Source organism: Dipteris shenzhenensis, chromosome 6 (assembly GCF_047967505.1).
Source record: "Dipteris shenzhenensis isolate YYH24624 ecotype China chromosome 6, Dip_SZ_1.0, whole genome shotgun sequence".
In the NCBI taxonomy this organism is placed as follows: Eukaryota; Viridiplantae; Streptophyta; class Polypodiopsida; order Gleicheniales; family Dipteridaceae; genus Dipteris; species Dipteris shenzhenensis.
The window spans coordinates 21,305,547-21,323,822 of record NC_141601.1 but is presented as its reverse complement, the minus strand read 5'-3'; the positions used below and the strand labels follow the sequence as shown (position 1 = coordinate 21,323,822).

The 18,276-nt window shown below is 41.1% G+C and overlaps 1 pseudogene; it reads right to left on the bottom strand.

The window, feature by feature from the left end:
• Window positions 1-14,901: 14,901 nt before the first annotated feature.
• LOC147900919 (uncharacterized) lies at window positions 14,902-17,875 on the bottom strand (annotated as a pseudogene).
• Window positions 17,876-18,276: the final 401 nt, after the last annotated feature.

Genomic DNA, 18,276 nt, shown 5'->3' with positions numbered 1-18,276 from the left:
ATGGCAAAACAATAGAGGTCAGAGCACCATTAGCACCCAGCATTGACACAATGATTGATCCCAACAACTTCCACAGGTAATAGAGCAACATGCAAAACATCCCCAATTAGATGGCACCGCACTAGCAAGCTTGATAAGCTGCCCTGTCACAATGCCAATTGGGACCTTACTAAGAAATTTCCCTACAATGTGGGAGAGTTTCAAGGGATGTATCGAATCTTCACAATACGCCCCCCACCTAAAGAAGAGGAAAAGGTAATTGTAGTAAAATTCAGTGCTAGGGATGACATTAAAAATGTAACCATCCCACTGGAGCATAAAGCCTTTGGTCAATACCCAGCAATAGAAGACAGCGAAGCCAGAGTAAACATTCTGGCAAGAGAGCTATATGAAGAATGGGGCCTACCTCCAATGCAGAAGGACACATTTAACATCCGCCTAGCTAACCACATGAAAATGAAACCATTGGGTATCATTGACAATGCATCAATAAAAATTGCTGGAGTAAGGTTCATGCTCTAGTTTACTATCTTGGATCTTCCCAAGGGAGTGACAACATACCAGATATTGTTGGGAAGACCATGCCTTCGGGAAGTGTCGGTACTCCATAATTGGGGCACTAATAGAATCACTATCCAAAACAGAGAAACCGGTATCAAGGTAAATCTGGGAATAGGGGAAATCAAACCCACTATTCCTAGAAATGTTGAAGACACTTCTTCCACTACAGCCACCAGTCATGCATCCCCTGTACCTAGCAATGTACTAAAGCCCATAGAAGGGGATACACAAAGTGACATCAATAATTGGATATAGACGTTGGCTACAATAGATAATTGTAAAACAACACACCTAATGTTGCCAGATGTGGATGCCAAAATGATACAACTAGAAGCACCACTCTGGGACGATGAATTAGAAGTAGTGGAAATGCCAGTCTTCATGACAAGCGTTAAATGGGACAATGACCCTGAAGAGTCCATAATAGAAGGCTATGGTACTGACATAGAGTGGGATATAGAAATAGAAGTTGATAATGCAACCTTGGAAGGCCAAGTATTTGACAAGGACTTGGAAATCCTATAGGCACTCATGGCCATTGAATACCCCAAGACCGACCCTCTAGCACAATCCAATAGCAATTGGTCCAGAAAAAAAAAGGAGGGTGTCCAGTGCCAAAAGGCCAAGATAGAGCACTTCAACCAACTCGAAAGAATGCAGACCAGAGTGGTTGAATTGTACTTAACTAAGCCCACAAAAGCACCTGAGTCCCCAAATTTTAAATGGGATCCTAAAGGGCTTGAAGGTGTTTGTATGGCTGAAGAACCACTCCTTGGGAGTGCGACTCCTATTGAAAGTCCATCACTGTGGTCTCACAAAGCAAAAAGCTTAGAAAGTTCAAACCCAATGTGAGAATGAAGAGTGAAATGATGAGTAGTAAACAAAAAAGAAGAACAAGGGAACACAGGTGAATTGGACCAAATATCTTTAAGTGGAGCTAGCAGCCAAGCAAGCACCTCAAAGTGCCATGAGGGCCTAAGGGAAGTTACCGATTACTTCAAAAACTATACTAGAGGAGAAGCAAAAATCACAATGCCTAGGCCAGCCAGGGAATTAGAGCTTAAAGAAATAGAGAATATTGAGGATACCCTAGTTTATGAAGGATCAGCCAAGACAAGGAAATTGAATCTTGCCTTGGATGATGAAGAAGAAAAGCCTGTATACATCAGTGAACAGCTCACTCTAGAAGAAGAAAAAGAATTGAAAGCATTGCTAATGGAATATAGGAATCAAGCTTACCGATTGGGTGTCTCCAATTGTGATTGTTCCTAAGAAAAACAAGAAGCCCAGAATATGTGTGAATCTCAAGAACGTCAATGCAGCAACAATCAGAGATCATTATCCCCTACCATTGACTGAAACAAGTTTAGAAAGGGTAGCAGGATCTAAAGTGTATAGGTTCTTGGATGGGTTCAGCAGGTACAACCAATACAAATTGCACCTCAAGATCAGGAAAAGATAGCGTTTGCCATAGAATGGGGCATTTTTTCATACAAAGTCATGCCATTCGGCTTATGCAATGCCCCATCTACTTTTCAAAGGGTAATGTACACCACCTTTGAGGACTTTCTCTACAAGTTCCTACAAGTCTTCCTCAATGACTTGTGCATACACTAAAAAAAAAAGGATCACTTGAAATGCCTTGAAGAAGTCCTTAAAAAATGCAGGGAGTATGGAATCTCTTTGAATCCTCTAAAATGCCAATTCTTGGTCACACACGGAGTAGTCTTGGGACACATAGTCTCTCGACAGGGGTTTGCAATTGACATGTACAAAATAAAGATCATCATGGAGCTTCCCCCCCTACTAAATGCCAGGAATCCAAGTCTTCATGGGACATGCCAAATACTATAGAAGATTCATACTGAGGTATTCCATGATTGCAAGGCCCCTATATAAGCTCCTAGTCAACTTCATCTGGACAGATGAATGCGAACAAGCATTCAAAACCCTCACGTGGAGATTGATCACAACCCCTGTTCTAATGGCACCAAATTGGGACATAGAATTTCATGTACATATTGATGGTTCCAATTATGCAGTAGGGAGTGTGTTATGTCGACCTGGCAAACACAACAAAGACTACCTAGTATACTTTGCAAGCAGACAACTAAATGATGCAGAGGTGAATTAGACCACAACAGAAAGAGAAGCCTTGGCAATGATCTACAACATGAAGAAATTTTGGCACTATCTATTGGCTACTCACTTTATCTTCTACATAGATCATCAAGCCTTATTATATCTTGTGAATCGGCCTTGTATCATAGGCTGGATCACTCGATGGCTTCTACTGCTACAAGAATTCAATTTCAAAATCATGGTGAGAAAAGGAGCTTAACATTTCATTGCTGATCACATGTCACGATTGAGGATAGGAGAAGAGCTGGAAGGAATAGAAGATGTCCTACCAGATGCCACATTATTTCAAATAGATGCTATGCTTGATGTGTGCAAACATCATTGGGCACTTAATGGCAAGAAGACCACCTCCTGAAATGAAAGCAGTGGATGCTCAGAAACTAATTCTAAAAGCTGCACCATATCAACTCATTGCAGGACAACTATACAAGATGGGAAAGGACAAGGTTTTAAGGAGATGTGTGATGCCACATGAGATCATGCCAATCCTCAATGAAGCACACAAAGGCATTGCAAGTGGACATTTCCAAGGGGAAGCAACAACAAGAAAAGTCCTTTTCACAGGATACTGGTGGCCAACACTTTGGTCAAATGCCTATGAATATGTCAAAAGCTGTGATGTATGCCAACGAGCTTCTAAACCACAACACAAAGAATTCAATTCCCTAACAATAGTTGTTGCACAAAAACCCTTTGAAAAATGGGGGATTGATTTTGTGGGTCCCATCCAGCAGTAGAGCAAAGGGAACACATGCATGCTACATCATTATGGCCACTGATTACTTTACCAAATGGGCTGAAGCTAAAGCAGTTCGAAAGGCAAATGCCAGAAGCACAACAAGGTTCTTGAACGAGAATGTAATCACTCAATTTGGATGTCCCATTGAAATTGTGTCAGATAGAGGCACACATTTTGTCAATGAGGTCATCCAAGAACTCTTGTCTAGCTTTATGGTGATCCATAGAAAGAGCACACCTTACCACCCCCAAGGGAATGGACAAGCCGAATCCACCAACAAAATTTTATGTATTTTCCTCACCAAGGTAGTAGAACCAAAGCGTTCTGATTGGGCAAAGAAACTAAATGCAGCCTTATGGGCATACAAAACCACACTCAAGGTCAGTACATGAAATACACCTTTTCAATTAGTGTATGGCCTTGAAGCTGTGGTCCCACTAGAATTTGTAATACCTAGTCTACACATAGCAGTACAAGAATGTATGGGAGATCATGCATCGCTAAAAGGAAGACTCTACCAATTAGAGAAGCATACAGAGACTAGATTAGTTGCCTACCATGCCATGACAATAGAAAAATGAAGAAGGAAGGAATGGTTTGATAGAAACCTCAAAGACAAAGACATCAAGGAAGGTGACTTGGTTCTGCTGTACAATACCAAAATCCATAAGGGCAAGCTCAAATTTCTAGGTCAAGGACCTTATAGAGTCGAAAAAATGAATCCCATCGGAGATGTGCTGCTAGAACACTGGATGGAGTCTAGTTCACAAAAACAATAAATGGGAGCCGACTGAAGCGCTACTACATCAACATGCAAGCCATTCCTAACAATAATGAAGATTTGGGAGCCCCAAGTCTTCCATAGTTAGGACTAGCATATGTACGCCTTCGCACATAGGTAGTTTCAATCGATTTCAACCTAAGGCTCATAGGTGTCCTAGCTGCCTTATGATTCCCTTAGCAAATTAAGCATATAGGAGGAATGCCCACCTCACTAGTCATGCATAGTGCAGCCACACGTTTTGAGCACCACAAATAAATTATTGCACAAATAAAATCCCCAAGAGATACTCGTTTTGATCCACACACATGGCACCCTCATCAAAAAGAGTAAAATGCATTAGCCACTCACAAAAGAAACATGCACTCTTAGCACATGGCACTATATTGGCAACTGTTAAACTGGGACCTGATTCATGTGTGCAATGCTAGGGTGAAGACAATCCAATAAGATGGGAAAAAGGCCTACAATGCCATCGACAAAGCGACACCATGCCAAACGGCCCAAGCCTCAACCTCAACAGCCCTTTTCAAATCACCAACTTGAAGAAATGACCAAGGCTAGTGGTCTTAGATAGTGATACTGATGAGCAAATAAATGCAACATGCCAATAAGAAATGCCACAGAACCAAAGAATCCTAGAGGCAAGAGAAATTGAGGCAGAGCAATTGACTATGCAGGATGCAAGTGCGGAACACCTTGATGACTAGACCAACAAAGAACTAGCAATAGATGGAACAATACAACTTGTATGGCCATGAGTCTTAACGTTCACCATGTCACCTGATGCTTACAACTTCTTGCAGCCAAAGGGACTAGGTAGAAGCTAAAATCGTTCTTACCAACACCTGCTATGACAGAATACATTTGTCAATTCATAACATCATATAAAAGCAGAGAGTTGGAGAAAGATAAGTATGGCATAGTAACATATAAAGAAAAGCCCTTATAGATCTACCTCAATAGATCGACTATGCAGGAATTTTCTCATTTCCAGAGCCACAAGAAGAATATCCAAAGAAACATTTGGATGCAAGATTCTCTGAAATTTAGGATTTATTCCCACCTAACACAAAGTCACAAAGCGGGGGAATACGCCATGATATGATTCTGGATTTCATATGCAAAGAGGCAGCTAAGTTTTTGGCTAACATTTTCAATCATACAAGAGAGAAAAACTATATATCTTACACTCCTTGGTAGAGCAAAACTACAAGACTAGGCTCAACACATATCCTTGCTGCTGCTAACCAATTATGTATCCACTACGCATAATGGCAAATGCTACATTGCCCATCTATTGGCCATAATAATTGGGTTTGCGATAGAGAAAGAGGATGACTCTACACCCCTCTCAACACAAGATATAGAGGACTTTGAAACATTGATATTATCATTAGAATGGGAATTAGACCCTCCACCTACTCTCAATGTGGATAGCATGGATGGGCAACAATCTGAACAGATTCCAGAGAATGACAATGACTTGGCAATCCTATAGGCACTCATTGGGTAAAGATAACCATAGCACAACATTATTTGTAGACCCAACCATAACCCAAGGATGGGTAATCAAATCGGTCTATGGGAGTTGTTAACCCTGTGGCAACAAGGGTCAAGTGCAGTCTATGACAACAACTATGAGAGCATTGTGTGTGTAGAGTAGCGGTGGCAAAGCTCTGCTTGTAATATCTTGAGCTTGAAAGATGGTATGATAAATCTTAAAGGATGAGGATAGACAAAATCCTCTCTAGAAAAGATCCAATTATACTTGCAAAATCAGGATCTAGAGAGAGAAAGACTAAATCTATAGAGAGAGAGAGACTAAAAGCCTACACTTTCTAAGGTCCCTCCACTTTGTGTAGAGACCCAAAAGGTCCCTCCACTTTGTGTAGAGACCCAAAAGGTCCCCCCCAAAAGTGGAGGGACTCCTGTCCAAAAGGTCTCCTACAAAAGAGGTCCCACCACGGAGGTACCTATGGATTGTGTAGAGACCAACATTTATAAATATCTCTCAATGGAATGAAGCTCCCACTCTTTGGAGTTCAATGTTCAAGCTCACTATTGTGTTCATGTGATCGATCTCCATTGCATCCATTCTCTCTTACACTATCAGCTCTCCACTCCTCAACCTTGGACTCCTCCTAAACCCTGCAACCCACTCTGAACCTTGGAACTCCTAGTTATCTCTCTCAATCCTATCCCCCTTTTGAACCGCAAAAACCCTTGAACTCTCATGGAGGTGAGAGCCTCCATTAATTGTTATGATCGAGCCCTCTTTCTCATTCATGCGTGCATGAGATATGCTTACACCTCTCACTGAAACACAACCCGAGGACCTATGCTACACTTGTGAACACCTATGCTACAACGAGCAATGACTTGACTCTACGTGACCAACACCCTCGGAACTTGCACTTGGGTAAAACAGTGACAACAAAATCATATGTGAAAAATCCAGTACATCTCCTTGAAATACCTCAGGTTTAGTCTTCATGCCTATCATCTTGGCACTATCTTATCTACTATTTCAAATTGTAGACTACGTACTAGCTTGCTACATAGTACTTACATGGATTATGAGTTGCATAATAGCTAACTGCAAAGTCCTCATATTTACTAGCTACTAACTATCTTTCTTGAAACTAGGTTGTTTCATAGTAGTATACAAGCTAGGTCTCTGCAATCTAGATAGCTTCAAAGTAGCTTTCACAATTCTAGGTAGCCACAAAGTAGCTTCCAAAATAGGTAGCTTTAAACCACAAACTAGGTTGCTACAAACTAGCTATCTGTAAACTAGCTTTCTCTTGCACAGGTCTTTGCAATATAGGTTGCCAATAGCTAGTTATGTACAACCTAGCCGGCTACAAACTAGCCATCTACAAACTAGGAATCTCCAAACTAGGCACCTGCTAACTAGATATCCCCTAACTAGCTAGCAAACTAGCTAAACTAGCTGCATGCGAATGCAAAGTAGCTAAACTAGCTTGCAAACTAGCTGGATGCAAATGTAAAGTAACTATTTGCAAACTAGGTTTGTCCAAGTAGCTGGATCCAAACTATGTACCCTCAAACTAGCTATATGCAAACTAGCTAGCTCCAAATTACACTAGCTAACTGCAAACTAAGTCTAAACTAGTATGAATTTAGCTAGATCCAAACTAGCTAGCTCCAAACTACCTATCTAGGCACTAGCAAACTAATCCAAACTAGTATGTTGTTAGCTAGCTCAAACTACCTAACCGCAAACTAAGTCCAAACTAGTATGTCGTTAGCTAGCTTTGAATTACCTAACTGCAAACTAGGTCCAAACTAGCTAGCTTCAAACTACCTAATTGTTGAAAAGGCCCTTGAGGGGTCCAAACTAGGTAGCTAATGAATTACTTAACTGTAAACTAGGTCTAAACTAGCTAGCTACTTGTTGCAAACTAGCTAGCTTCAAACTACCTAATTGTTGAAAAGGCCCTTGAGCAGTCCCCTTTAGGGGCAAGGACCATATTAACATGCATTAGACATATATGGCATGTCGACATGGCCCTTGCCCCTAAAGGAGACCCCTTAAGGGCCAAATCAACTTGAAAGGGGACCCCTCAAGGGCAAATGGTGCAAACTAGCTAACTGCATACTCCCATGCTGCATATTAGTTGGATAGCTGCAAACTAGCCACCTATGAACAAGATGGCTGCAAAGTAGGTATCTCCAAGTTTACATGTTGGTGTCTTAATCTAATGCATGTTGATACGCATTCCTTTCTATATCTGATCATCGTTAGATATGGTTTAGGGTTCCATGCTAGATTGGTGCATACTACCTTGCTGCAAACTAGCTCACTTCAAACTAGCTAGCTTCAAACAAGCCAAGTGGAAACTAGTGAATTGCCTACTGCTATGCTGAATACTAGTTGGGTAGCTGGACCTGTCAACAAGTTCCCATATAGAGTGGTGCAATTGTTGATTTGGCCCTTGAGGGGTCCCCTCTAGGGGAAAGGGCCATATAGACATGCATTGGACATATATGGCATGTCGATACAACACTTGCCGCTAAAGGGGACCCCTCAAGGACCATATCAACATGAAACGGGACCCCTCAAGGGCAAATAGTGCAAACTAGGTAACTGCATACTATCATGTAGCATACTAGTTAGATAGCTACAAACTAGCCACCTATGAACAAGATGGCTACAAAGTAGGTATCTGCAAGTTGGATACATGACTAGTTTCTTGTCACATCACATATACTTGGCATGGAGTAGATGTGTAGAAGACCTTGCATTTCTTCATCTCAAATGATAGAGTGCATGATATTCTTTTTGTTCAACATTGCTTTATGTTGCATTATGGATGGCTACAGGGGCAAGAACTCTTATTATCAGAGCACTAGTTTGGTATGATGGTGCTGCCTCCTAGTTCAAGGCTAAAAGGTCATTTTACTTTGTTGTCAGATTTGTAGGACTCACAAACATAAAGATCAATTTCTTTGCTTTCGGACATGGTAAGGGTGAGCTTGATGAGGCGGGTGCAGTAGTGAAGAGAGATTTAATAGATGAGCAACTAAAGATAAATGGGACAAAATTACAATGTGATGCAGATGTTGTGGCCTTCTTGAGAGCTAACTTGTCCCATGGTGCAAGGGTGTTTTGGGAGATCAAAGATGGCGAGGTCTGTAGAGACAACAAATGGGATTATAAAGCCATTCAGAAGACTCGCTCCTTGCACAATGTTCAAGGGTTTTCAAAAGAGGATGGCAAGGCATTAAGAGTAAGAAGCCTATCATGCTATTGCAATGCTTACATGCAAGGTAACTACAACACATGCATCAGCAAATCATATGTGAAGACATGGATCTATCACACAATCATACCCATTGTAGATGAAAGTGAGGATGACGAAGTAGAGAAGATCATTGTATATGAATGAACCTTTTGACAGCTTGAGCGATGCTTTTTGTGTGGATAACAATTTTGCTATGAATTCAGAGCTAGAAAATGAAGAAGGTGTTGACTTCTATGCTATTAAATGCACCAAAGTAAAGAGTCAAATCATTAACAAAACTAAAGACAGATGGGGTGGCACTATTGCAGCAAATTCCCATGTGGTCAAGGGATTGTACTATGAAAAAATTGGTGACTATAGTTAGCACCTTCTCATACATAAACATGAGGTCCTAATGTACTTACATCCAGTGCAAAGCATTAAAATTCCTATGCAGATTATGGACAGGGACACACAAATATACAAAATATCTTTAAAAATGGATGAAGATGTCATGGACAACATGCCATTTGAAATGTAAACCCAACATTTAAAGCTTTTCTGCATGGCCACTCATTGCCGCTTCTCCCGCCCTCTCTCCACATCACCCCACATATCTCGCAAAGGATTTCTGATTACAAAGGATGTCATTTCATATTTAAAAGCCTAAAATTATGATGTCACTTTTAAATCTTTTATATTATGTGCATCGTCGTGCTATATGTCATGCCTTGTGTGTGGAATTTGGAAGTAATATTAGAATCTGTAAGATTTCATACTTTCAGATGAAAATACTGACAAAAACCATATTTTGATAAGGATGATTACATATTCTGAAAAACCATATACTAAAAAAATTATATTTTGACAAGACAAAAATGGTTTCCTTTAAGAAGGAGTGCTTACACATAAATTTGTCTTGAATACAACATATTGTTAACAACCCCGATGGGTATGAGGACTACAATAGAACTGCTTTTTGCAAAATAAAGTGTTTACAATATTTGGTACAGGGTCATTGTTTGCTTGGGTGTAGCCATTTTTGGTGAGGTTCACAGAATTTTCTGTATATAGGTATCTTGCATGACCCATAACTTATGCATTGCTCAATGGAATTCGGCAAAATTTGTCTTCAAGTCATAGTACACATTCCAAATTGAACATGAGACCAAAAGATTATGGAATAAGGATTTGGAACGAGACCATTAAAGCATTACAAGTTCTATGTTGCATGTGAAACATGCATCCAGAGGACTATAGGATATAGCAATTTATTTAAAAATATCAAAATTTTGTTATGTACATCATGCAACCAAGTAATATTCAAAAGTTCACTACGTGAGATTCTCCTCAACCCAAGGACACACATAAATGAGCATTGAGAACATTAGGCATGGACCAATAGACCATGCTGTGCTAAAGCGATGTGCACCCATTTGAGGGCACGCTCCATAAGTTCTTTTTGATTTGTTGAAAACCAAAATGGATTGAAAATTTGGAATCCAAACTAGTGGGACTACTGCATGGTCATCTTAAAACATTGATCATTGTTGGTATTAATGTAGTCTCATTGTAAGGAAATAATATTCCACTGATCCTAGAAAATGGAAAATGTATTTGAGACTATGTTTCTTTTAGTAAATCCCAAACTAACCACCACACTTGTTCCCAAATGACAAATCCCATGCTTGTTTTTAGTATATCCCAAACAAGCACTGCGCTAGTTTTATTAAATTGTTTTTGTAAATCCCAAACAATAAATCCCATGCTTGTTTTTAGTATATCCCAAACAACCATTGTCTTGGTTTAATTAAATCCCATACTGAATCCACAAATCCACACATTCATTCATCTTGTAATAATGGAAGAAAAACACCACACTGGTGGCTGTTAATATTCTAGTTAGCAACCAACCACCGTGCTGGTGACCACTTATCCTACACTACTGCCATGCTATCCTAAAATTCATTGCACAATGCTACACTAAAATAGTCCCCTTTAGACTGGTTATCTTTAACTGTCGAATTTCAACCACCGGGCTACTTAAAACATTTAGGTATTAACATGGAAGCAGATTGACACAAAATCAGGTATTATGAGCACCATAGATCATGGATGATGGTAGTCTGAGAAAGTCCACAAGTCCAAGAAATGCCTGCAAGATTTTTACTTTTCAAAAATACAATGACATTTTATGGCTCAAGGAAATATCAAACTCCCTTGACTATCTTATCAACCTCTCTGTAGCAAGAATCTCCGAGCTCTTTAGGCCAGTATGATAAACTATTCCAGACCTCATTACATACTCAGGCCACCAACCTCCTGCTTGCTTGTTTTGTCGACTTGTACACCCATAGTAGCTCCTCCTTTTGCTCGGGGTTATCTTCATTTAGGTATTGGTGCTCTATAAAACTTTGTGCCGCCATCATGTCCTGCCAAAAGAAACTTACATCATGAGCTTGACAAGTACCTTAAAGGAGTAGGAAAAATGATAGCTAGTGAAATTCATATTCACCATCTTTGCCAATTCCAAGTCATAAATCCAATTGTGAAGCATGTCCTCCTTGTAAGCTATTTTCCTCCCCCTTCTCTGGGTCTGTTTCTGTGAGGAGGTCATCCAACATTGTTCTCAGATAGAACATGAGCATTCCAAAGTCTTTTGGGTATCCCATAGATTTATAGTAGGTGGATCGGTGTATAGAGTTTTGGGGCTAGATTTCATAATGGGCTCTTAGTTTATCTATACTGCACTTAAATAGGGAGAGAGTTCATTGAGCCAGGCCTTCTCATTCTTCTTTCATACAACCTGACATGTCCACCTCTCATCATTCGACTGTTTAATAATCGATATCTTTGATCTCACATTGATTGTCTAATCGCAGTCTTTAGTCTCATATTAGTTGTTTAATCAAAATCTTTTGTCTCGCATTATGGTCCTTGGCCTGTCAAAGGACACTATCTAGTCACATAGCTGAGAAAACATCACTTCACTCACTTTGGAGATATTATAATATTGCATATATATACATATACATATATTATTATATGTATATATCTTAACAACTGCACTTACATTGAAAAATATGAAATCCCATAACTAATCCAAAATTCCTAAATGAATGAATTGTATGCCATTCATCTTGTCTTGTAATAATAATAATAGAAGCAAACCACTGCGCTAGTGGCTATTATATTCCTAGTGTGCAACCAATCATCGTGTTGGTGACCAACCACTGTGCTAGTGGCAATTAAGTTATTATCCTTGTAATAATAGAAGTAAACCACCATGCTGGTGGCACTTAATTTTTGGGTGTAGCGGTTGGTTGTACCCAAGCAAACGTTGACCCACATAATAATACAAGCAAAACCACCACTTTGGTGTTATCCTAAAATAGATACATTGCCCAAGTAGACCCTGGAGAAAATTAATAATGCAATAGATTATTACACACAGATTACATAGATTACATCTCAAAGACTCCTTTCCTTCAGATTACATCTCAAGGACTCCTTTCCTTCATATTACATCTCAAGGACTCCTTTCCTTCAGGGGGCTGATTCCACATTGCTTTGAGCAAGTCACCTTTTTGAGCTCCCTGATTGTAGGCTTGGCCTTCCTTGCTCCTTTCCTTGCTCTTTTCCTGAAGGGGACTAGTTCCTTCCTTCATTCCCTCAACATCTCTTGAAGCTGCTTAAAAGCTCAAAAACATCAAGGGCTGTTTCTAGGACTTCCACTCTAGTTTGGAAATCTCTCACGATGATGGACTGCTTTACTTTCAAAAGTCACTGCAAGCTCATGCACAACCCTATCATAAAGTTGTTGTAAGGTCTTGTAGCTTACTCTTTGAACTTCCAATAGTGTTTCCAAAAATAACCCCCACTATGGCTGCTATAACTTGCTCCACTGTGGTGGCTGATCTCTGCATCGAAACTATGCTAAAAAATCCACCGAGTATCCACCGTGAACAAAATTCTTGAAGGAAAGCATCATCACCCTGAACTCTCCTATAGCCACCATCCCACATACCATGCCAGCCAACTACCTTGTTCTCCCTCCCTCTCAGCATGCAGTCATGATCCCCCTGTCTACTTCTTCTCCCAGCGTGCTTCCCTTGACTTTTTGCTTCCTAGAACCTCCTTCAGTTCACACGCCTCCCCCCTTGCTCATGGAGCTCCTTCCTATGGTCTTTTCAAACTCCCTCCCTCTCCACTACAAGCCTCCTTGCTCTATCAAGAAGAGTCTCCTCACTCACCAGTGCGATCCCCCTCTATCTCAGAAGCTCCCTCCTCCTGTAGCCCCCATCCTTACACCACGAGCTCATGTCATCTCTCTCTTCATAGCCGCTCGCCACACCATCAATCCACGACGGCCCTTCCCCACTTCTCCTATTGATGGTGCCCTTCCTAGCGACCTAGCTCTAAAATAAACAACCCCCAGTGCTACAGTAGCGTCGCCACCTCCTCTCCAAGCTCCTTCTCCCATCAACCTTCCTTTTCGTTGCGTACCCCCAGCCAAAGGCCTCTCTGCTCTCCCCTTGTTGCCCATCTCTCCCTTTGCACAATCATCTCCATACCTATAGCCTCTCCCTTCCTCTCGAGCTCATGAAGCTCCCCGGTGTCTCCCCCTTGGTTGCTGTCAATGTGCATATCTTCCAGCTCCCTCACGAGAAGCTTCCCTTCCTCCTTTATGTAGCATGCTAGCTCGTCGACCAGAAGTCACCTTTCCTAATTTATGTAGTATCTTTGCATGCATCACTTCCTTTTCTCAAAATTAGCCATGTCACCTTTGCGTTCTTACCACTCTCCACCCTTCCCTTCAAACTTTATACCATGGCTATTAGTGTCTATATTCCAACCTTAGACACACCACATTTGCATATAACCTTCTAGCACATTTTTTATTGCTTGATTGCCACATATAGCTGCACATCCATGAAGCCCACAGACCATGACATGGATGTTCACACAACTTGCAACAAATAAAAAATCACTCATGGCAAGATAAAAATAGGACATAGAACGGTAATGAAAAGCATGTCATCCCACACCAATTGCTCTCAAGTGTCTGCTGCAACCACACTACTTTTCATCAGCTCCCAAAAGTCCCTATAGAAGTATCTACTATTAATACATCAGTGAAGAGTCCTTTATGAGGGTGTCCATAACTTATAGCCACCACCAACTAGCTATGTACAAAGCTCTGCACCTGCCCATCAGCATGCAACAATTCACTTTTATCCACACAACGTCCTTCCCGCTCCATTGGAAACTTGATAGCTCTAACAAGGTGGGACTCGATGAAGACTTCAGGCTCCAATCTTAAGAGCATGTACTCATATGGATTTCCTTGAGTTTGCTTGTACCAAAATCCTCTAACCACAAACATTTCGCCATGCATCTTTAAGTGGAATGTCTATCTTTTCCTTCCCTTGTGTGCATTTTAGAATATAGAAATACACAAGCTCATCATTGTTAGGAGGAGCTATAACAGCAAAGTTATCACCAACACAAAGTGCATCACTCAATCATGGTGTCCTTCAAATGCTGGATCATCAGTTTCGTCCTCATCTTCAATGATATTTTCTAATGGTTATAGGGTAACATACTCCCAAAAGGGCAGGTGTGATGTATTGGAACACCTCCTCCGTTTGCCCTGCATGCAGGCACTACAAAAACATGAAAATTTGCCTGCACCTTAAAGCTGTTCCATTTGTTAAAGAATAGATCTCGACACACAATGCAACTCACGTGAATTAGGCACAACTTTACAATCCCAATTCCTACTTCTATCCACATCACCTTCCTTGATTTCCCAAAACACTCGGGTAATGGGTCAAGCCTTTATGTGGCAGTAGCCCCTTTAGACAATGTCTCTCTTAGAAATAATAGCACGTCCTTTGCACATTGGAGCTTTGCACCATTTGGCTTTAGCTGCTCATGAGTGAGATGCCTTTAAGAACAGCCCCTGCACCATCGTGTTCACCCTTCCCATGTCCTCAACCAAAAAAATTATGTGTCATTTTCATTCCTACCATTGTGCCATATCGAGGAACGAAGTAAAAAGGCCTCTTTTCTTTGAATTGTGAGGCTGCTCCATCTAACCACACCCAATGTTCATTGACCTGAATGCCTTGATCTTTCAGCCATTTATAATGGAGCATAAAGCAATGTTGAACAAAAAGAGTGTCATGCATCCTATCATCGGATATATAAAAGTGATGGTATTTGTGGACGATGCCTACAATTCACACATACATAATTTGGACAAAGATTGTCACTTGGTTGGAGTGCCAATGCATGGATTGGATCTCATTTTGTTCTTTGAAAGTGTAGTTTTATGCAAAATCCATAACAGATACTACCACTTCTTCGGGGAAGCGAGCAAGACACTCCTTGAATTGCTCTACCTGCCATCTGTAGACAAAGTTATGCTTTATAAACTTGTTCAAGTGGTCCTTAAACATGACCAAAAGCTCCTTGCATTGCATCTCTTTGAATGAAAGAACTTTCCTTTTTTTATTTTTTCCACCAATTGTGGTTCCAACTTGGACATCCTCAAATATATTTATGCACACTGTACATGCAATAAATGATTCCTCCCTTGGGCAATGGGCCATTTTTCTTGCTCCACATGAAGAGCATTGTCCCATCAAGCACTTAAGGGCATGGTAGCTGGCACAGATTGCTTTTGGGCAAGGACGAATTCCCAAAGCATAGTTATGCCTGCAAAAGTTTTCACACTGCATTGCAACTATCACCCGAACCACAAATTTCACATTTGTAGTTGCACTCTACTCCATGCACACCAAAAGAGACCTATCGTAACATCCTTCAAAAAAGACATTTGCACATGTGTGATGCAACAACAAGTGTACCCATCCTTAAGCTTGTGCACAAAGTAAGGCTTCAACTTCTTAAAGGCCCTTTGGTGAATCTATACCTCTGGGTGGCTCTACTTGAAGGCAAGAAAAAATTTCACCTACATTAAACATATTAGTTTGTTAGTACTAGCTAAACATATTAGTTTGTTAGTACTCGGTAAGTTATTGGAAAACATTAATAGATAGGGAGATTCAAGTTTGCCTATGACAAGTAAAGGGATGAAAGGGATACTTCTCTTGTTGTTGTATGTACTGGTAAAAGAATACCTACCATTGTTTTGTTAGTGGCAAGCAGTTGCAGTTGGGAAGTACCACTATGCTAGTGCCTCCAACAAGTATACGAGTAGCTACTATCCTATCATGCAAATTGAATATCTGTAACATGAATTAAGTGCCACGTATTGAGTCAAAACACGTACTCAATCAATGTAGTTGATGAAAGCATCTCGTAAGTTACATTTTTTAATAAGCGTTGAATCTTGAGTGCACTGTGTTCCATCCAATGATGTTTTGACAAAACTAGAGTGCCACAAGATCGATGGAGCACTCTAAGGTGGATGGAACCTATGTGGAGACATGATGAAGAGAGTGCTCATGACATGTACCTCAAGTCAATTAGGTTCCAAGATAGATGAGCTTGGACTCATAAAGAGAATCTTGAGATAGTGCAAAGTGCTTGATTGATATTACTTCAAATGAACCTCCCTTTTATAGGTGAGGGTACTTACATCCATATGCTTGCTCACATGTGGGATATCTCCTCCATGCCATGTGGCAGCTTGCCCTTTACTCATACCTTTGCTCTACATGTGCTCATGGCACCACAACTGTCAACACCTCCCCTTGGTGTCATGATCCTTTGGCTACTGCAAGGTGGCGAGATGTGAGTTCCAAGATCAAATCCTCCCCTAGGTGCTTACATGGCTACTCTCAGGTGGTTAGGTTTGATTTACAAACATATGGGATGAAGGTGGCAAGGTTGTTGCTTCTCAATGCATGTTGTCAATGTCGTTGTCTTCTTCGCTTGATGTAGCTTGATGCATTATGCTTTGTTCTTCCATGTGCCTTGATGCTTTATGTGTGGATGCCATGCTCTGTGCTATGGTCATCTCATACACTTGTGCTTTTGGCATGCTTTTTGCATTCATGAGTCGCTTTTCCATTTGTTGCAAAGTTTGTTTTGCTTCAATGGTAGTGTCTAATTACATACAATGATTCTGACTTGACAGATATGTAGAGCTCAAAAAGGCAATCACTTTTCCTTTTTGGAGCATGTGCAAATTCTTCCTGGATTGGAAGTTACGGCTTGTCAAAGTTTTGATCAAGAGGGGCCTTTCATGATGTGGAATAGGGATTCACATAAAGAATTCAAACTGTGCTTCACAAGGGCCTTTGTGCTTAGGTGGCACTTGTTGATGTGGCAGTTAACCAATCCTTAACCTAAACTTAACCATTGTGTAGTGTGGGTTGAGTTAATTTAACCATAGTTTCTTTTGATCTGCCACATGGCAGAAAACTGACCAAGCCCTTACCTGAATTTACCTTTGTGGGTTTACTTGACTAACCCTAGTTAAATCCAATCTGCCACATGTCTTTGCTATCTGCTGCCACGTGTCCTAAGGTTTAGGACCTTAGAGATGAAAGAGAGAAAGCTATGATGCAACAATGATGGCGGCGGGGCAACTATGGCCATGGCAACGCGTTGCTTTGCATTCTCTACCTCATTGGTGCTGGATGTGCATGTGATCTTGCTTCGTTGCTGGCTGCTCTTCGTCTGTGCTTCGTCTGTGCACTGAAGACTGCCCGTCGGTGGAGGGCATAGATGAAGCCAAAGAGTAAGCTTGGCTGCCTTCTCGGGAGCTGTTTGTCTTGCCGGTGAAGGCTTGGCTGAAGGAGTGCTGGAGCTATCCGCTTGGAGGAGGCAATTACGGCAGCTTGCAAACTGGAGTATTTGAGACATGGCCTTTGTGCCATTCGAATTGTTCTCTCCATGTGATTTAGACGCTTGAAGAGTCGGCATAGCACAGTCAAAGTGGAAGGATTTGTCCCAGTTTGGCTTGGCTCTGCCTTGTCATAAAAAGGGCTAGAGTTCATTGGAGTAGGTAGCTGCCCAGATTTGGTCGTAAAGTCGATTGGAGACTTATTGTGGAGCTCATTTGAGGAGCTACTGTGTTATAGTTGTAACACTGCCTGTCGATAGGCTAAAGAGTTTTTAGGGAGGAAGGAGGAAGGAGAAGGGAGGAGGAGGAGGAGGAGGAGGAGGAGGAGGAGGAGGGAGGAGGAGGAGGAGGGAGGAAGGAGAAGGGAGGAGGAGGAGGAGGGAGTACAAGGGTAGAGAGAGCAAGGGTAAGGGCATGCTAGAACACGATAGTGTAAGAGAGCATGGATGCAATGGAGATCAATCACATGAATACAATAGTG